A 19,208-nucleotide genomic window follows, 5' to 3' on the forward strand; every position below is an offset into this window, starting at 1 on the left:
CTCCTGCTTTTTACATGCAAATGCATATCTCCAGCAACGTACCTGAAAGACAAAAAACTCTCAGACAAAACTCATTAGCCAGGACCTTAAACAAAGAACTATTTACATGTTTACACTTTAAAGCTAATTCACCCCCACTGCTATAGAAGTGTAATTTTCATTCAAAAACAGATCTGTACCATTCAACTGTTCTAATAATGTGTAATATTCTATTTTCATCTTATCATACTCAATCTTCAGATGGTCATATTTCTGTTTTAACTGAGGAAATGGTATCCAGGTCCTTTTCTTATTATTATTTTGGTCAGCTCTGTTTTTCATGTTAATATCACCAATGTTTGACCCAGAGTTCCGTCTCTTGTTGTGATCATTAGATATTATCTTCTGATCTTTCTGTTCAGTGTTTGTCCTAAACAATGTGGCTACATCAATTCTGACAGCCTGCTCATTTGACTTTCTCCATAAATGATCTGCTCTCAATAATACGTCTTTTAAATCATGAGGATTCGGGGTAACTAATAAAATATTTTCTTTGATATCTTCATGCAAAGCATCTAGAAACATACTGATATGTATCGAGCCTCCCCGCTCAAATGCAAGATTATTACCGACCAACAATTCCATAATCGTATATATCCTGTGCGACAATTCATAGGGAGATTCACTTTGCATCTGCTCAATCTTCCCATGAATCGTAACATCAGAACGCACACCATACAAAACACATAATAACTCCAGTAATATGTCCCTTGTCCTCAGAGGCTGAATACAGATCTGTTTGATTCTCAGCCAAAGACCATTCCCTATAGAATGTTGCAAAACTCTTTCTACGTCAGATGGGTTGAGATTGTACATATCTCTGACATTCTGCAAGTCACAAAACCATTTTAAAAATTTGTTTAAATCATGGCAGGGAACCATTCCTATTTCTTTAAGAATTGCATCCAGTTCTTTTGGTTTCAAATGCTTCATTACAAGCTGAACTTCACCTGTATTATTGTTATTGTTATAAACCGTGGTGGTCACAGTGGGTGCGGCTGGCAATGAATTATCAGATTTAATATGAGGTTCTGTTTCATTTGATAGAAAGTTTGTATTTTGCTGCAGATTGCTTAATCCAAGATTTGATGCACATCTGCATCCCTGAGATCTCTTCTCCAATTCCATTATTCTTAATTTTAATCTCTCATTGTCCTCTGATAATTCATCACAACGTTTAGATTTCTCAAGCAAAGCTCCACCAATGGTAACTGCATGCAATTTTAAATTTACTGTCTCGGTTTCTGATTGGTTTTGTAACCTCTGGCAAACCTTATGGCTATTATCAACTGCACTCTGTAACTGCGCAATTTCCTCAACTTTATCATTCAAAGAACTTTCCATTTTTAAACAACAAGATAACAAGCCCTGCACAATACAACCTTTTCTTTTACTTTCTGAAATTTTGCTATCAAAAACACTTTCCTCTAAAAATTCCTTCATCATAGTCCAAGTCTGCTTACATTTTTCTGGCATTTCATAAGGACCGCCATGACGCTTAATACATTTTAATACCCATCTGTTAATTTTATCAGAACTGACACTAGCTTCACACTGAGTAAGCATTTTGACTATAATACTAATAATTTAAGATAAAGGAAATATTTTACTCACCGCATTTGAAGCTCCACCTTGCCAGTTCCGTTCTTCTAGTGCACGGCAGTCTTTTCTTTCTTCAGTTTCCAGTCTCCAGAGAATAATTCTGGGGTTCCAAACTTGTTTAGTCTTGTATATCAGACTCTCTTATGTCACAACCAGACAATAGAGGTCACAGCACAGCTCTTGGGTCTCCATCAGACTTCTGTCCAACTCACAGGATTTTTCATCATCACCGACTTCTGTTACTAAGTCCTGAAAATGTGCTTCTGTTCACTTGAACGGCACCAATGTAGTAATCTTGTATAGTGTCCAACACAGAACCATAAGATCCAATGTACTGAAGTCAGAGAGTAAATTAGGTTGTTCCGCAGCAACTCACACAAGGTTCTCCAGAGAACGCATTTAATGGATCTTCCAATAACATACAAAGTCCACAGACGATACAAGAATCCGACAGAGTATAATTCAGAATCCCATCTTATCCTAGACCTGTGCAATGTTCATCATAGAGTGACAAGACAAGACTAGCCAAGACTCCTTGAATGCCAGCTTGAGTCCTTCAAATATTGGACTCACACTGGAAGGGGGGGGGGGGGTCAACCAAATGTTCCCATTGAATGAATATCCCACCAAGTCTAATTAACATTAATAAACACTTCCTTATGTAAGGAAGTACCAGGCCACACACCTAGGTCTTCTTAGATAAGATTAACACATCAAAGAGTCCTTTTGATACGTGTCGTTTGACCACTAACCCCTTTGATGTGTAACCTTGAATGCCTGTATGTAAACCTATATATACTGTGCCTTTCATATACCACAATATTTTACAATACCTACATATCTATATTAATATTACAACATATTCCCCCACTTGAGTCGGTTCTAACTACTAGAACTGACTCATAAATCAAACATTAAATGTCATTATGGTTTGAGGTATTGGATGCTTTACAACGGCTCATATGAAATATTAAGTTCAGATTGGTTACATCTCTCTTCACCAACCTCTAAAATATCCCCATGAAACAGTTATTAGATAATATAACTTTAGACCATGACTGGAAAAGGATTCAGTAAACATTCATGGCCAGTATAGCTGTTAGGCCTCATTTCAAAGATTGCTCCTTGTTTTGTAAATCACATCACGATCTTGAATAATAAAAACCGAGCTGATGTCACCGTCCATTCTGACTTAATCACATCTCTCACCATCTCACTGAAAGTAAAGCTTGGTATGTTTTGGGGAGGTCCAATCCACATAAGTCCAGGATTCTCTCATCTCCAGGCTCAAAGTTTTCATTTTTAAAGATGCTTTTACACAAACACCAGCAATTCCTGAAATCCTTCCATCTTCCATCTTTGTAGTAAGAAGAACCATTAATGTATCAGCAGTCCCTTTCAAGGTCAAAAAGGTTTGGATCCGGACCGGCAGTAACAATTCTGTGCTGCAAACTGTTTTCTTGCACTTGACACCTTCAATCATTCAAACCTTCAATATTCTGAATTTGTTGATTGCCAGCAGCAATTTGCTTTCGTAACGTGCTGTAGGCCGAACCCTTGTTGCCTTTAATAGAGCTGTTTGTATCATTCAGTCCATAATTCCACAGAATGGTATGCCAACATATATATATATATATATATATATATATATATATATATATATATATATATATATATATATATATTCCCCCATGCGACGGTATAGATATTATCAGCTTGACATCAGTGTTTATCAGATCTTCTGTGCAGACAAATCAGCAGTGGAAATTCTTGCCAGTATTCTTTATGAAGAGTAGAAAGGTCTCTTTCATCCATATGTGTCATAGCCTTCAGCATATTATAAATAACTGATTCAACAATGTTTCAAATCATGACTAGAGTGATGAATTTCACTCACCCCTCTTATAAATTTAGGAAAACCACCCAACCTACTATAATGTATGCTATGCCCAGCCATTTGTGCAACATCACCTCAGATGTAAATATATTGATATCAATATGCATTATGTCAAATGTACAGATGTTATAACATTATTCTAGATTTAAATGCTTCGCTCTGGTTTTAAGATTAAGTTCAAGAAATAAAACATAATAAAAAAGCAAAATATTTCGGGGAAAGGGAGAAAATGAAAAAATAGGGCGTTGGGTAAGTCCATTGAAAATAATATATCGGGAAAGGGAGAAAATGAAAAAAAATAGGGCGTTGGGTAAGTCCATTGAAAATAAAATAAAAAAATTAAGAGAAAAAAAAAAAAAATTTGAATGTTCAAAAACAAAGTCCATTGCTTGATGAAAATTGAGAGAGTGTCCACGAATTCTTTATAATTTCTTGTATAGTGATATTGTCCATTCAGTGTCTCTCCCCCACTAGTCAACAATTACTCCTGCTTTTTACATGCAAATGCATATCTCCAGCAACGTACCTGAAAGACAAAAAACTCTCAGACAAAACTCATTAGCCAGGACCTTAAACAAAGAACTATTTACATGTTTACACTTTAAAGCTAATTCACCCCCACTGCTATAGAAGTGTAATTTTCATTCAAAAACAGATCTGTACCATTCAACTGTTCTAATAATGTGTAATATTCTATTTTCATCTTATCATACTCAATCTTCAGATGGTCATATTTCTGTTTTAACTGAGGAAATGGTATCCAGGTCCTTTTCTTATTATTATTTTGGTCAGCTCTGTTTTTCATGTTAATATCACCAATGTTTGACCCAGAGTTCCGTCTCTTGTTGTGATCATTAGATATTATCTTCTGATCTTTCTGTTCAGTGTTTGTCCTAAACAATGTGGCTACATCAATTCTGACAGCCTGCTCATTTGACTTTCTCCATAAATGATCTGCTCTCAATAATACGTCTTTTAAATCATGAGGATTCGGGGTAACTAATAAAATATTTTCTTTGATATCTTCATGCAAAGCATCTAGAAACATACTGATATGTATCGAGCCTCCCCGCTCAAATGCAAGATTATTACCGACCAACAATTCCATAATCGTATATATCCTGTGCGACAATTCATAGGGAGATTCACTTTGCATCTGCTCAATCTTCCCATGAATCGTAACATCAGAACGCACACCATACAAAACACATAATAACTCCAGTAATATGTCCCTTGTCCTCAGAGGCTGAATACAGATCTGTTTGATTCTCAGCCAAAGACCATTCCCTATAGAATGTTGCAAAACTCTTTCTACGTCAGATGGGTTGAGATTGTACATATCTCTGACATTCTACAAGTCACAAAACCATTTTAAAAATTTGTTTAAATCATGGCAGGGAACCATTCCTATTTCTTTAAGAATTGCATCCAGTTCTTTTGGTTTCAAATGCTTCATTACAAGCTGAACTTCACCTGTATTATTGTTATTGTTATAAACCGTGGTGGTCACAGTGGGTGCGGCTGGCAATGAATTATCAGATTTAATATGAGGTTCTGTTTCATTTGATAGAAAGTTTGTATTTTGCTGCAGATTGCTTAATCCAAGATTTGATGCACATCTGCATCCCTGAGATCTCTTCTCCAATTCCATTATTCTTAATTTTAATCTCTCATTGTCCTCTGATAATTCATCACAACGTTTAGATTTCTCAAGCAAAGCTCCACCAATGGTAACTGCATGCAATTTTAAATTTACTGTCTCGGTTTCTGATTGGTTTTGTAACCTCTGGCAAACCTTATGGCTATTATCAACTGCACTCTGTAACTGCGCAATTTCCTCAACTTTATCATTCAAAGAACTTTCCATTTTTAAACAACAAGATAACAAGCCCTGCACAATACAACCTTTTCTTTTACTTTCTGAAATTTTGCTATCAAAAACACTTTCCTCTAAAAATTCCTTCATCATAGTCCAAGTCTGCTTACATTTTTCTGGCATTTCATAAGGACCCGCCATGACGCTTAATACATTTTAATACCCATCTGTTAATTTTATCAGAACTGACACTAGCTTCACACTGAGTAAGCATTTTGACTATAATACTAATAATTTAAGATAAAGGAAATATTTTACTCACCGCATTTGAAGCTCCACCTTGCCAGTTCCGTTCTTCTAGTGCACGGCAGTCTTTTCTTTCTTCAGTTTCCAGTCTCCAGAGAATAATTCTGGGGTTCCAAACTTGTTTAGTCTTGTATATCAGACTCTCTTATGTCACAACCAGACAATAGAGGTCACAGCACAGCTCTTGGGTCTCCATCAGACTTCTGTCCAACTCACAGGATTTTTCATCATCACCGACTTCTGTTACTAAGTCCTGAAAATGTGCTTCTGTTCACTTGAACGGCACCAATGTAGTAATCTTGTATAGTGTCCAACACAGAACCATAAGATCCAATGTACTGAAGTCAGAGAGTAAATTAGGTTGTTCCGCAGCAACTCACACAAGGTTCTCCAGAGAACGCATTTAATGGATCTTCCAATAACATACAAAGTCCACAGACGATACAAGAATCCGACAGAGTATAATTCAGAATCCCATCTTATCCTAGACCTGTGCAATGTTCATCATAGAGTGACAAGACAAGACTAGCCAAGACTCCTTGAATGCCAGCTTGAGTCCTTCAAATATTGGACTCACACTGGAAGGGGGGGGGGGGGGGGGTCAACCAAATGTTCCCATTGAATGAATATCCCACCAAGTCTAATTAACATTAATAAACACTTCCTTATGTAAGGAAGTACCAGGCCACACACCTAGGTCTTCTTAGATAAGATTAACACATCAAAGAGTCCTTTTGATACGTGTCGTTTGACCACTAACCCCTTTGATGTGTAACCTTGAATGCCTGTATGTAAACCTATATATACTGTGCCTTTCATATACCACAATATTTTACAATACCTACATATCTATATTAATATTACAACATACAGTAGTTGCACCCACCTGATAAAGGTATTGCCGAATCCAAACTTCGCCAGGACCTCCAGCAGGTAAGGCCATTCGACCGAGTCAAATGCCTTATGTGCATCTAAGGACAGAACCGCCCTAGAGCCCATCTCTTCATGGGTTGCCTGCAGATTAGTGAATAATCTACGTAGGTTGATGGAGGTCGATCGCCCCGGTATGAACCCGGTTTGGTCTGCACCAATAATGGTAGTAATGACCGTGTTCAGTCGCCGGGCAAGTACCTTTGCTAGAATTTTTACGTCCGAATTAATGAGTGAGATCGGCCTGTAAGATTCACATAGGAGGTGATCCTTGTGTGGCTTAGGAATAAGGACAATCAGTGCCTCTGACATAGAAGGCGGCAGCTGCCCCGTCCTGATAGCAAAATCATACACCCTGCCCAGATGAGGCACAAGCAGATCCCTGTACTGCATATACCACTCGATGGGGAAACCATCCAATCCCGGTGTTTTGTTTCTGGCAAAGGATTGGATAGCCTCCCCAATTTCCTCAGCCGTCAGAGGAGCGTCAAGGAGTGTCGCCTGTTGGGCCTGAAGCCTAGGCAGTGAGATTTCAAAAAGATAGTCATCCAATTCCACAATTGTGTAATGTGCTCTGGTAGCATAAAGGGAAGAATAAAATGTGACAAAGGCCTCCATGATCTCCTTATTCTGTTCTACTACAATTCCCCCGGAATCCTTAATCCTAGGTATACTACAAGGCTGGTAGTCCGATCTGGAGAGATACGCCAGGAGGCGACTGTTTTTATCCCCAAACTCAAAGATCCGCTGATTCTGATACAGCAGCTTCTTCTGAGTACGCTCCAAAAGCACCAGGTCCAGTTCCCTGGCCCCATGCTTCCAAGCGGCGTGTGTCTCAGGAGAGGGGGTCGCTGAATAAGCGGCCTCTGCCTCTCTGAGAGACCTCTCTGCATCTGTCAGTCTCGATAGCGAGGCCTTGCGCGTCTGACCAATGGCCGCAGCAAAAGAGCCACGTGTGGTGGCCTTAAAGGCGTCCCACACCATCGGAACTGAGGCGCTCTGCCTGTTAGTCACCCAGTAAGAACCCATCTCTGTCATACACTGGTTCACCACAACCTCATCCGCCAACCATAACGGGCTCAGTCGCCACACTCGATAGGAGGAGGGAGAGGTGCCCAGGGCGAGGTCCACCAACAAAGGGGAATGATCAGACACCGCCCTAGGGAGGTACTTGACCTCAGTCACCGAATTCAACAGATCTGACGAGACCAAACATAAATCAATACGGGATAAAGTACCGTGAGACTCAGAATTACAAGAATACTCCCTCCCATCCGCATGCTTCCACCTCCAGACCTCCACCAAGTCAAATTGAGTTAAAAAGGATCCCAAGGGGGTGGGAGGTAGTGTAGAGCAACGCAACCTATCTATGGAATTATCCAATACTGTATTGTAGTCACCCGCTATCAATAAGGGACCCTCCGCTATCGCCAATATGGAGTTCATTACCCGCTCAAAGAATACTTTAGTGAATGGGGGCGGAGCATATAAGCTAGTTAACGTATATGGTTTACCCATGAATTCCATAACGACAATCACAAAGCAACCATTAGGATCAAGCTTAACATGTTTAATGCTAACTGGTGCAGATTTGGCAATAAGGATGGAAGTGCCCCTGGCATAAGTAGAGTATGTGGAGTGGAGAGCATAAGCGATTTTTGCCCGCTTAAGGGCCATTACTCTAGAGCCCTGGAGGTGGGTTTCCTGGAGTAGGATCAAATGCGGATTATGACGTGCCAAATATTCAAACATCAACGATCTTTTCACTTTTGAATTAAGCCCCCGTACATTCCACGACACAAAACGTAATTTAGACATGAAAAAGCATGTAGTGTATGGCTGGAGGAACCCATTCCTCGCCGCACGCCGGGAGTGGCCAGAAACTGGCGCCCGACGCACCACGAGGGATGCGTACACTAAGGAGTAAGTCAGAAACATATAACAATGCTCCAGCAATACATAATATCGGGTGCATAGTAGCAAGGCCAGCTAGTCCGGCCCATAGATAGACATGCAACAACAAGTACCAGCATTTCAGAAAAAGTGCAAAAAACACAAAAACAGTCCCGAACAAAAGTCCCTGAACAGCCCAACCCACCCTAACCCTCCCGGCTCCCAAACATATGAGAGCTTTGTTCCCAAAACCAAAATTGCAAGGCGGGGTGGCCATGACTCAAACCCCCCAACAACAATCCCTGAGAAGTGGTAGAGGTCCTTAGACGCTGGCTGCTGTCCGCAACCGCACAGAACAAACATATCAGGTGATCCCGAATCAGGATGGAGGATTCAAAAAACATCAGGTAAGGTGTTCAAAAAATGGGGGTAGAAAAGGCAAAGAAAATAATAGTAAATGCATCAGCAGGAACAGGATGACCACAGCCCTCCAGGCTGGACAAATAGTGTGCAAACAATGGCACAGGGGAGTACCCCACCACCCCAAAATATTTGAGAGAAGGGTTGTCAAGGAAAGTACACTCAGCATGTTCACTTTCAGTGTGGGGGCGACCTTCGGTCCTGGTTCCTGCGCTCCGGACGTCCCAGGGTGTCCACCCAGTGGGATGCCTCCTTAGGATCAGTAAAGAAGTAGGCCTTGCCCTGGTAGATGATTCTTAGACGAGCAGGATACAGCATGCCGTAGGGAAGCTGAAGCTCACGGAGCCTGCGTTTAATGGCAATGAAGGTGGCCCGTTGCTTTTGTGTGGCTACTGAGAAATCAGGAAAAATGGTTATTCCGCTTCCATTAAAGGACACTCTTCCCTTCTCCCTGGCAGCTCTGAGAACAGCCTCCCTGTCCCTGAAATGAAGCAGCTTGATAATCATGGCCCGTGGTGGGGCCCCAGGAGGAAGGGGGCGCATGGGGACTCTGTGTGCCCTTTCAATGGCGAATAGTGGCGAGAAGGTGGGAGCGCCAAACGTGGAGATGAGCCATCTTTCCATAAACATTTCTGGGGTCCTGGGGAACCCCAGGAAGCGAAGGTTACTCCTCCGTAAACGGTCTTCCATTTCAGTGAGTCTATCTGTAGTGCGTTCCTGGGCCTGGCGCAGCTCCCTGACAGAGCCCTGCACAATTCTCTACTTTACTTGTATGTGAGAATAATTGGATGAACACCACTTGACTTTATTCCGCCTCTAGCGGGGGTTAAAGTGCACCACTAGCGGCCCGAAAGGCGCCGCTATTGCATCGTTAAAGTGTGCTAAAATTAGCGGCGATTTACAGATAACGCCCCCCGCCCCAGTGTGAAAGTAGCCTTAACATTGTTACCTTTTTGTGGCGTGCACTCAAGGCAATGGGCATTCCAACTAGCTATAGTAGTTTGTTGGATCATAGGGTGTCATTAGGAATCCACGCACATTGCAATGGAGAAGCTTTAAAGTGTAACCGTACTTTCAGTGCAGTTTCAGTGACACTAAAGGTTTGCTTATTTTTTTTAAATAACAAATATGTCGTACTTACCTCCACTGTGCAGCTCGTTTTGCACACAGTGGCCCCAAACATCCTCTTCTGGGGGCCCTCTGTGGCTCCTCCCCGCATTACATAACCCCCTTGGAGGGAGTTATCTTGCGGGTGCGCTCCTAAGTCATTCATTTAGCGTCCATAGACGCCGAGTGTATGACTTGGCCCCGCCCTCTAGCGCCCGCATCATTGGATTTGATAGCAGCGGGGGCCAATGGCTGCACTGCTATCAATCTATCCAATCAAAGCTGGGATGCCGAGGAGATGAACGGGCTCAGGTAAGTAAAACGGGGGCTGGGGGGCCGGTGACTGCCAGGTGTTTTTTCACCCTAATGCAAGGGATGCATTAAGGTAAAAAAACACAAACCGGGAGCTGCGGTGGCTCAACGCGATTGGCACTGCGCTGACAAGCCATTCACCTCTGAAGCCAGGGGTTCGGATCCCGGTCTCGGCTACATGTGAATTGAATTTGGTGGTCTCAGCCTGGCTCCCGGTGGGTGTGCTATGCGAGGTAAGCCTGTGCTTAGTACGCCCACCCCCCTCCCACAAAAACCACCACACTTACAAGCACTCGAAATTGAGTTAACATGCACGCACTTTGACCACGCGACTTTGACCACGCGGTCTCTAAAAAGAGAGGTGAAGGACTAACGGGGCTGGTTGAGCGGGCTAGATCCTCTCTCTCCCTTGTAGGGAGTCCCTCTGCCCCGTTGGGCTTCAAAGCGGAGCAGCGGGCTGTGTGGGAGGACCCCCTCACACACCCGCCATTGCCACCCGGGGCATGGAGAAAGGTGGCAGATTGCCTCTGGGGGAGGCCTGCCTACTCCCAACTCCTGCAGTCCGGCTCCTCTCTCGAGTTCACGCACAAAATACACTTTAAAAAAAAAAAAACACAAACCTTTACAACCCCTTTAGGTCCCCTGCCCCCTCTGACAATCTTATACTCACCTGTCCTCAATGTAGTGAGATCTGGTCTTCTTAAAACCACACAGCTGCTTGAATTTAATCTTTTATTCCTTCTTATGCACAGCAGATTAGGGACAGGTAAATATGAGACTGGCAAGGGAGGCTTGAAAAAGTCACAGTAACTACACTAAGCCCTGGTTCACACTGGGTACGATTTGGAACGATTTGAGATGCGATTTGACATGTCAAATCGCATCTCAAATCGGCGGCAATTGTCGGCAATGGCACTGTCCTAATTAGTGCGACACCGCATCTGCGATTTCAAAAAGTAGTTCCTGTACTACTTTTTGCGATTTCGGGCCGCGATTTAAATTAAATTGCGACCGAAATCGCGGCAAATCGCGGCAAAATCGCGGCAAAATCGCGACCGCGAAATCGCGGTAAAATCGCGCATTTTACCGCGATTTTGAATTCGCAGCAGTGTGAACCTAGGCTCAAAGTGCAAATACACTTCAATGAAGAAATGTATTTAACCATATTTAAATGTGTAACTTTAGGAATGTCGAGTCATTTACATTTATTTCATTATAGCTGACGGAACTCAGCATAAAGTACGCTCTGGTGAAGCATAAAATGACAGATGAATTAATGTAAATCTAATGCTGTTTTACTTGATAATTTGAGTTTGCAATATGATATAGGTTTATGGTTTTCTTATGCAAAGTTGCCAGCTCAAGTCATTCTCCAGCCCTGTTGTACAGGCGGAAGCAGTACAGTGGAAGATGCAGTATGGCAGTGCATACATTATTAAATGCCTCAGAGTTCCTTCTAATACATAAGCATGTTGCATTCTCCTGTCCCTTCTGTCAGAACACATTATAAGAGATAATTCTGTGCGAGGAAAAGGGCTGTTTAGCTGACAGTAAAAAGAAAAAAAAAATAGGCAATTGGAAGGAGCCCATACTACTACAGAGATTTTATTATTTTGTTTCACGTTCAAGAAGAATAAATGTACCGTAAACCCTAAGGGACAATTATGCCCCTGTTATACATTTTGTGAAACTAATATTAACACATATATCCATTTGTAAATTGGACTTAAGAGCTTTTTATGCGATAATTACTGGCAAAAAAAAATTCACGGTAAATACCGCATAATCGTAATTTTTTTCGTGAATTGGACTTAGTTTATCGCATGCAATAATTTACACAAATGAGTAACATGATATTCTTATTGCATGCGGTAAACGTTAGTGAATTGACCCCATAGTGCTGTTTGTATCTTTTTTATATCAGTGTGTATGAGATTCAAGAAAAAAAAGAATGATTAGTTCAGACATAATGGTGCATTGTTCAATGGGGGCCCTAGTATGGGTTAAGGTCTAAAAACATGCAGTGAATTGACTATTTCAAAAGTGCTGATCAACTTTCTTCAATGGATGCTATGTATCACAGCTTGGTTAGAGAAGTGTTTTTGCAGACACTCATGGACCGAGGTTCTGGCCAAAAGAGATGACCACTTGTATTTCTGCTTTGTACTGGAGCTACAGCCCATACACCTGGACATGTTATTGGTTCTTAATATTTGTGTGACTTCACCATATCTGGTGTTAAAAATAATATGGTATTGCAGTGGTTAGGTAGGCAGGGTACCAAGAGGTAAACCCTTCAGAGTTCCTTGCACCCTTAAACCTCCCTGCCCAGTCAACATCATCCTCCCTTCCCCCAGTGAAGGCAATAATGCAATGCTGTGGCACAATATTATTGATGCCATGTTAAATAGGTATTTTCATATTAGTACATTTACAGCATTTATGAAGTTCATTCAGGCCCATAGCATATGGCTTATCAAAGATGGCTCTATGATTCAGTGTTGTCCTTCCCCATGTTCCTGAAGTCTTACTAAAATAGTATTTATGCTAGTTTATTGACACAGCTATTAGTCAAAAAAAGATGTGCTGCAAGAATTTATAGGTGACAGACTAGTATCTTAAATATATGTATAGCTGTCCATATCATAATTAACTTTATGATATGTGTAATTATAAACATGGGTTTGTTTAATGCAATATTTTAACACCACTGAGTCACATAAATGTGGTTTACTCTATTTGTCATGCTATGAAAAGGTGGAAATTAATGCCGTATAAGCAACACTAATATACAGTATTAAGTTAACAACCCTATAATAAGCAAGGAAGAAGAAAATCTCCACCTGTGTGTTTGCTAGAAGCCTTATTGGGAAAACATCTAGGGGCCCGATCTTTAGAAATATATATATTTTTTTTAAATACTATTTATTGAGGTTTTTTGTGAAAAATAAAATAGAAAAAAGAGTTACAAAATAAAGCCTCTGGGCATACCCTGGCTTGGGTAACATATATTGTAACTGTTCTATAAGTTCTAATACATCTATTGAAACAACTGAAAACGTAAACTGCTCGTGCCATAAAAATTGAAGGGATACTGGAGGATAACGGATCTTATACTTATAGTTGACCACTTCAGGGAGGGAGGTTTAGGTTAAGGATAATGCATCTAGGCGTACCTTCAAATAACATCAATAAAAGTTTATTGTTTTAATAGTAGAGCCCCATCCATATCTTCTGGTCAGTATTTTACCCACTGCTGGTAGTGTTTGCTGCTGGGGTTTTGGCAGTGAAAAAATAACCATACAGCTCCTGCATCAGCTGCATGTTTTTTGCTTTAAACCTGCTCCCTGATGGTGATAATGATGGACCATGCCTGCACAATGTATGTTGGCAAAGCTACTTGTAGTTTCCATTAGGGAAGCATGTAACAAGGTGACAACATAGGAACACAATAGGGAGACAGTTGTCACTAGGGTTGCCACCTCATCCCTTTAATCCCGAACACATATTAATTACACAGGTTCTCTGGCTCATTAAGGTGGTAATTAAACTCACTTGGTGCCTTATCTGCATTAAATTAGCCTCAGAAAATGTGTAATTCATATGTGTTCGGGTTTAAAGGGATGAGGTGGCAACCATAGTTGTCACTCCTTAACAGAAAGCACCTGAATAAGGATCTTTATGACAGAACCACCAGGTATTCTTTTATTGAATACTGCAAATTGAAAGTGATTGAAACATTTGTTGCAATAACACTACACCCGAGTCTAATCATAACACCTACAATTATTTCTGAAAATTAAACTTTAACATAATGTAAAATCCTGAAAAGGTGTCCATATCCTAATCCCAGACCCAAACCCTAACCCCTAAAATGCAGGTTTCACATAAACAGCACTGGTGCCAAACATTACCAATTCCTAGAACTGAATCAACCTCTTTGCTCCTGGGCATCAGACACGCCAGTACATACCACCCTGGTGTGACCTAAAATAGTTATTAAGATGTCCTGAGGACAAGGAGCCTTAGTGATCTCAATGCAAAAATGATGTCTTTGCCAATGCAGCATTAAAATCACGTCAGTCAAAAATTCTACTGCTATGTATATGTGTTTACTTTTAGTCTTACGTTCATTTCTGTTCTGGGAAGTGCAATGCTCCAGCAAAGCCATTTTGTTTCGTATTCTAGTTCATATAAAATGAAGAAATATGAAACTCGATTGGTTACTTTCAATTCTGCCATTGACACATAATTTAGCTTTATTAAATTATGTCTTATACAAGAAAAAATGCATACATGTTATCAAAGTAGAAATGTACTTTATGTAAATGCCAAGTGTTGTTTTTATTTCTTAATGGCCATATCACAAAAAATACTTGGTAGCCAAAAAAGGGGATGGCAAAATGTTAATGAGTATAGTAAATACAAAGAAAACATACTAGACAGTGCTGTGAGGGAAACCCATGAAATGTAGCAAAATAAATAGAGCAGAAATGCTTCTTGCTTGCCCTTTGTATAGTTATTATTAGAACAAACACGCTTGAATGATCCAAGAAGCCAAACTACCTTCCAGCATTTCAATGTAGTGCAAGCACAGCACGAGACTGTGCTAGTTCAGTGTACCTTACACACAGTAAAACAGAGCCTCCACCTTGCAAGATGACCTGCAGCTACCCATTAGCACACTATATCATACTTTACTTATATACCTTTATTTTAATGCAAGGAAGGATGGATGACAGTGATGCATCGCTTTACTTGAAGCTTACTACACAGACCTTTAAAGAAAAACATCCAATACAATTACAAATGTCATTATTAACCACCTACACCCATTCTTTAACCATTTAGCCATCACTATGCTATTTAAAAGACTGCGGTAGAATAGATGACTTATTTATAAGGCCAATTGTAAATAGATTTTGGGGGAGATTTACCAAATACCAGAGCATTCAGAATCTAATCAGCTTCTAACTTCAGCTTGTTCAATTTGGCTTCAACAGTAAAACCTGGAAGCTGATTGATTTCGATCAGGGCTTTTTTTTCAGGGGGAACTTGGTGGAACTCAGTTGCACCACCTCTGGCTCAGACCCTTGGGTGAGGGGGGCTGCTCACCACAATCACTGGAAACACAGAAGTCTTTTTTCTGTGTTTACAAGTGACAGCTCTGCACTCTGTGTAACCCCCCTGAACTCTGCAATCTTGGTGTTTAATGCCCCTTTAAGACCCTCCTACTGTGTGTGAAATTTGACTGACCACTCCCACTATTTGATGTGATTTGGAGGGTGTGTGTGGGTGGAGGGGTTTTGGGGGTCGTGGTTGAGTTCCAGCACCTATTCGTACGATATTCGGATCGTGTGTACGGGCCATAAATCTGAAAGCTGATTGGTTTCTGTGCCGAGCTGTACCAGATTTTGCATGCTCCAGTTTTAGTAAATCTCCGCCTTTAAGTTTACACAGGCTGCAATAACCCTCTGTGCATTTTGGAAGAAATCAAGACATCAATTTACTTTGCATTAAGGATGCATTTAAAACCAATGATGCATTTGTATGCTTTACCTTTTGTTATATAGTAATTCAGAGTTTTTTTTATGGTAATTGACAGTATTTAAATTCAAAGCAGTTGTGGATTGTACTTGAACAAAACAAGCTGTAGCCACACAAAAAAAACAACAATGTAGCCTGCAAGGAAAACATGTGTATATGTGTATATATATATATATATATATATATATATATATATATATATATATATATATATATATATATAGCTATATCTATATATCTATATATATATATTTGGCAGTTATTGTGTGTTAATCTGCTATAGGTATGTAATTCTGAAATATATCATTTCTCCCAGTGGATTATAAAGATCCATAACATAACATTACTCCAGACTTCATCTAAGTCTGGATGAAAATCTGTCAACATGGGGAAGATTTACTAAAACTAGAACATGCAAAATCTGGTACAACTCGGCACAGAAACCAATCGGCTTTCAGATTTATGGCTCGTACACACGATTCAAATATCGATACGAAAAATGTCGTCCGAGGAAGAATCGTACGATAATCGGATCGTTAGTACAGAGCTTTCGAGAGCCGATCATGACAGTTCATCCAATATTTTTTTATCGGACATGCACGAAAATGTTTCTCGTACAATACCAGATCGTACGATTTTCATTTAGTCAGTACAGTTGTCGTCTGAAAATACAACACAAATACATTACAACACATGACATCACTTCCAATTTTTTTTCTGTCGTACGAGAGTTTTTGTAACTTTAATAACCATTTAATTTCTACTTGTGACTATTAAGCGAAAAAAGTTGTACGATCTGTCGTACGATATTCGGATCATTTGTACGGGGCATTATTGTCAAAGTTTAATTGAACGAGCTGTGACTAGAAGTTGATTGGCTACCCCGCACAGCTGCACCAGATTTTAAGTGCTCCAGTTTTACTAAATTAGCCCCAATGTGTTGATGAGAAACTTAGGCCTCGTACACACGATAGGTTAACCAGAGGACAACGATCTGATGGACTGTTTTCATCGGTCCAAACCGATCGTGTGTGGGCCCCATAGGTTATTTAATCATAGGTTTCAAAAAAGCCAACTTGCTTTAAATTTAACCTATGGATTCCTAACCGATGGGAAAAAAACAATCGTTAGTAGGCACAACCATCGGTTAAAAATCCATGCATTCTCAGAATCAAGTCGACGCATGCTTGGAAGCATTGAACTTCGTTTTTTTCAGCACGTCGTTGTGTTTTACGTCACCGCGTTCTGACACGATCGTTTGTTTAACCAATGGTGTGTAGGCACGACGGACCATTAGTCAGCTTCCATTGTCAACCTATGACAATGGTCCATCAGATCGTTCTCATCGGATGGACTGATCGTGTGTACGAGGCTTTACTTTACCAGGAGGCTAAAAGTACCTATAGACATCATAGCTATGGGACATTATTGATCATGTTGATCATTATTGCAGGAACTAGGGATTGACTGGGTTGGATTTTGTGGACAACTGCAGTTGTTTGCCCTGAGATACAGCCTGTATCTGGGGTTCTTCGGAGACCCCCCATACTGGAGTTACACACCTGCAATGATAATTGCAAGGAATAACCACTCCCTATGTTGAATTTTTATATTAATTATATAAAATGCAAAATGAAGCACAGTACAAACATCCCTACTGTAGCAGAAGGAGGGACAGAGATGAACTTATGAACAACATTATATGAACTTAGTTTATTATTAAACCCATTTAAACAATACTTGAAACTGAAATTACATACATGGGTGGGCCTACCCCAGGGGTGTCCAAACTTTTTTCAAAGAGGGCCAGATTTGATTAAGTGAACATGCATGAGGGCCGACTATTTTGCCTGACATTCTTTGAACCATTAAAATTCTATCTAAGTGTATTCGTCTGAGCACTAATACATGGCCCAACAAGAATTCTCTTGCCTTTGTGGCTGTGTGTGGTGAAGAGATGAGCTTGGACGTGTTATTTTGATATATTGTATATATTTTATTTGTGGCCCCAACGAATCCCAGAGCGCTGCTTAGGACTAAGGATGAGCTTGGGCGTGTTATTTGGATATACCGTATTTATTGGCGTATAACACATACAGGCTTACCATTGCCATGAATTCAGCCTTACCATTGTCATGAATGCAGCCTTACCATTGTCATGAATGCAGCCTTACCATTGTCATGAATGCAGCCTTACCATTGTCATGAATGCAGCCTTACCATTGCAGCCTCACATGTGCCATAAATGCAGCCTCCGAGGGCAGAGGGAGGGGGCGGGACGAGTGCTGACAGATTACAAACAGGAAAATGTCTTGTTTACCCTGTGGCCTCTTTAATACAAAGTCCTGCCTCCTATGATAGACAGAACAGTCGTCCAATGGCATCCCAGGAGATGGGACTTCCAATAGAGACGCTGCTGAGTAAACAGGAGATTCTCTTCATGTAATCTGATGGCGCTCGTCCTACCCCCTCCCTGTCCCCTCCAAGGCAACGCCAATAACTCCAGAGGCCACAAACAATATATATATATATATCAGAATCCCCAGGGGGGCCATATTAAATCAACAGGGGGGCCGCATTTGGCCCCCGGGCCTGACTTTGGACATGCCTGGCCTACCCTTTACTCCCAGCAAGAGAGGCGCGGTAAAAAAAATTGCCTAGAATTTTGCCTTCTCTCTCTTGGTTTCCTAAGTTAGGGTGATAACGGGGCATTGTAGACTCCTTTTTTTTTCTTTTTTTTTTTTACTTTGTTGTGAAGCAAGATTCCTTCCATTAATTGATGCATTAACAATAGAAAATAGTAAAGCAGTGAAGTCTTTTTATCTAACTTTCCCTTGCTATACTCTGCCCAGTGTGTGTATCCTGTTAAAACTAGTTGAGCGTCACAAAATAGTGAGGGGGATGCATGCTGTCGAAATAACAGCAGTTTTATAAGCCTAATTTAAATTTACCAAACAGGATCACAGAAGAGGTCTGGGTGAACTGCCAGTGGACTTTTTATATTCAGTAATATGTATTCTTGCAAAAACAATACATAGACACCTACAAAAGTAACAATCTTTTCCTTATTCTAAAGTGTTTTTCTAGCTTCAAATTTTTCTTGAATTTTTAATTGCAATGAAATTCCAGAGCTGATACAGACTCAAGAGATGCCAGACCCAGCTATTTATTTTGGATAACATAGAGAGTCTGTATTTGTATTGTGTTCATGTGGAGTACTGTAGTTTATCAAGCCTATAATGAACGCTTTGATGTCAGACAGTTTGGTTCCTCTTTGAAAGTTATGTCTGGAGTTAAATATTCACAAGAGATATCAGTAGAAGAACAGCCATAAATCAC

General features: G+C 40.5%; 1 protein-coding gene across 1 annotated transcript in view; it reads left to right on the forward strand.

Moving 5' to 3' along the window:
* The window catches only part of NHS (NHS actin remodeling regulator), a 271,101-nt gene that overhangs the window by 222,220 nt on the left and 29,673 nt on the right, over window positions 1–19,208 (forward strand). The gene's annotated exons all lie outside the window — the stretch shown is intronic.

The sequence above is a fragment of the Rana temporaria genome, chromosome 2 (assembly GCF_905171775.1).
Source record: "Rana temporaria chromosome 2, aRanTem1.1, whole genome shotgun sequence".
In the NCBI taxonomy this organism is placed as follows: domain Eukaryota; kingdom Metazoa; phylum Chordata; class Amphibia; order Anura; family Ranidae; genus Rana; species Rana temporaria.